The sequence below is a fragment of the Triticum aestivum genome, chromosome 7B (genome assembly GCF_018294505.1).
Source record: "Triticum aestivum cultivar Chinese Spring chromosome 7B, IWGSC CS RefSeq v2.1, whole genome shotgun sequence".
Taxonomy (NCBI): Eukaryota; Viridiplantae; Streptophyta; class Magnoliopsida; order Poales; family Poaceae; genus Triticum; species Triticum aestivum.
Window position 1 is genome coordinate 155284159 of NC_057813.1, and position 3509 is coordinate 155287667.

Below are 3509 nucleotides of genomic sequence, written 5' to 3' on the forward strand. Positions count from 1 at the left end.
CGTAATGGTGTGTCTGAACGTCATAACCGTACTTTATTAGATATGGTGCGATCTATGATGTCTCTTACCGATTTACCACTATCATTTTGGGGTTATGCATTAGAGACAGCTACATTCATGTTAAATAGGGCACCATGTAAATCCGTTGAGACGAAACTGTATGAACTGTGGTTTGGCAAGAAACCTAAGTTGTCGTTTCTTAAAGTTTGGGGTTGCAACACTTATGTCAAAAGGCTTCAGCCTGATAAGCTCGAACCCAAATCGGAGAAGTGCGTCTTCATAGGATACCCTAAGGAAACAATTGTGTACACCTTCTACCACAGATCTGAAGGCAATATTTTTGTTGCCAAGAATGGAACCTTTCTAGAGAAGGAGTTTCTCTCAAAAGAAGTGAGTGGGAGGAAAGTAGAACTTGATGAGGTAATCGTAACTTCTCTCGAATTGGAAAGTAGCACATCACAGAAATCCTTTCCCATGATGCCTACACCAACTAGAGAAGAAGCAAGTGATAATGATCATAAAACTTCGGATCAAGTTGCTATTGAACTTCGTAGGTCAACCAGAGCATGATCCGCACCAGAGTGGTACGGTAATCCTATTCTGGAAGTCATGTTATTAGACCAAGGTGAACCTACGAACTATGAAGAAGCTATGATGAGCCCAGATTCTGACAGATGGCATCAGGCCATGAAATTTGAGATAGGGTCCATGTATGAGAACAAAGTGTGGACTTTGGTGGACTTGCCCGATAATCGGCAAGCCATAGAGAATAAATGGATCTTCAAGAAGAAGACTGATGTTGATGGTAATGTTACTGTCTATAAAGCTTCACTTGTCGCAAAAGGTTTTCGACAAGTTCAAGGGGTACTACGATGAGACTTTCTCACCTATAGCGATGCTTAAATCCATCCGAATCATGTTAGCAATTGCCGCATTTTATGATTATGAAATCTGGCAAATGGACGTCAAAACTGCATTCCTTAATGGATTTCTTAAAGAAGAGCTATATATGATGCAACCAGAAGGTTTTGTCGATCCTAAAGGTGCTAACAAAGTATGCAAGCTCTAGCGATCCATCTATGGACTGGTGCAAGCATCTCGGAGTTGTAATATACGCTTTGATGAGGTGATCAAAGCATATAGTTTTATACAGACTTTCAGTGAAGCCTGTATTTACAAGAAAGTGAGTGTGAGCTCTGTAGCATTTCTAATATTATATGTAGATGACATATTGTTGATTGGAAATGATATAGAATTTCTGGATAGCATAAAAGGATACTTGAATAAGAGTTTTTCAGTGAAACACCTCGGTGAAGCTGCTTATATATTCGGCATCAAGATCTATAGAGATAGATCAAGACGCTTAATAGGACTTTCATAAAGAACAAACCTTGATAAAGTTTTGAAGAAGTTCAAAAGGGATCAGTCAAAGAAAGGGTTCTTGCCTGTGTTACAAGGTGTGAAGTTGAGTCAGACTCAAAGCCCGACCATTGCAGAAGATAGAGAGAAAATGAAAGTCATTCCCTATGCCTCAACCATAGGTTCTATCATGTATGCTATGATGTGTACCAGACATGATGTGTGCCTTGCCATAAGTCTGGCAGGGAGGTACCAAAGTAATCCAGGAGTGGGTCACTGGACAACGGTCAAGAACATCCTGAAGTACCTAAAAAGGACCAAGGATATGTTTCTCATTTATGGAGGTGACAGAAAACTCGTCATAAATGGTTACGTCGATGCTAGCTTTGACACTAATCCGGATGACTCTAAGTCACAAATCGGATACGTATTTATATTGAATGGTGGAGCTATCAGTTGGTAGTTCCAAGCAGAACGTCGTGGCGGTATCTACGTGTGAAGCGGAGTACATAGCTGCTTCAGAAGCAGAAATGAAGGTGTCTGGATGAAGGAGTTCATATCCGATCTAGGTGTATACTTAGTGCGTCAGATCCAATGAAAATCTTTTGTGACAACACTGGAGCAATTGCCTTGGCGAAGGAATCCAGGTTTCACAAGAGAACCAAACACATCAAGAGACGCTTCAACTCCATCCGTGAACAAGTCAAGGATGGAGACATAAAAATTTGCAAGATACATACGGATCTGAATGTGGCACACCTGTTGACTAAGCCTCTTCCGCGAACAAAACATGATCAGCACCATGACTCCATGGGTGTTAGAGTCATTAAAATGTAATCTAGATATTGACTCTAGTGCAAGTAGGAGACTGAAGGAAATATGCCCTAGAGGCAATAATAAAGTTGTTATTTTATATTTCCTTATTCATGATAAAGGTTTATTATTCATGCTAGAATTGTATCGATCGGAAACCATAATACATGTGTGAATACATAAACAAACACTGTGTCCCTAGTAAGCCTCTACTAGACTATCTCGTTGATCAAAGATGGTTAAGGTTTCCTGACCATGGACATGAGTTGTCATTTGATAACGGGATCACATCATTAGGAGAATGATGTGATGGACAAGACCCATCCATTAGATTAGCATAATGATCATTCAGTTTTATTGCTATTGCTTTCTTCATGTCAAATACATATTCCTTCGACTATGAGATTATGCAACTACCGGATACCGGAGGAATGCCTTATGTGCTATCAAATGTCACAACGTAACTGGGTGATTATAAAGATGCTCTACAGGTGTCTCCGAAGGTGTTTGTTGAGTTGGCATAGAACGAGATTAGGATTTGTCACTCCGAGTATCGGAGAGGTATCTTTGGGCCCTCTCGGTAATACACATCATAAGATTGCAAGCAAACGACTAAGGAGTTAGTCACGAGGTGATGTATTACGGATAGAGTAAAGAGACTTGACGGTAACGAGATTGAACTAGGTATGAAGATACTGACGATCGAAACTCAGGCAAGTAACATACCGATGGACAAAGGGAATTACGTATGTTGTCATAATGGTTCAACCAATAAAGATCTTCGTAGAATATGTAGGAGCCAATATGGGCATCCAGGTTCCGCTATTGGTTATTAACTGGAGAGGTGTCTCGGTCATGTCTACATAGTTCTCGAACCCGTAGGGTCCGCATGCTTAACGTTCGATGACGATATAGTATTATATGAGTTATGTGATTAGGTGACCAAATGTTGTTCAGAGTCCTGGATGAGATCACAGACATGATGAGGAGTCTCGAAATGGTCGAAAGGTATAGATTTATATATAGGACGATGGTATTCAGACACCGGAAGTGTTTCAGGGGTACCGGGTACTTATCGGGTCGCTGGAAGGGGTACCGGGCACCCCCGGCAAAAGATATGGGCCTTGTGAGCCAAGAGGGGAAACTCACCAGCCACAAGGGGCTGGTGCACCCCCCATATGGGCTAGCCTAAGGATGAGAAGGAAAGGGGAGAAGGGAAAGGAAAGTGTGGATTAGGATTCCCACTTCCTTCCCTCTTCCCCCCCCCCCCCTCTTTCCTTCCCCCTTGGGAAAACATGGCAGCGGGGCGCTGGGCAAGGCAGGGCCCCTAGGGGGCC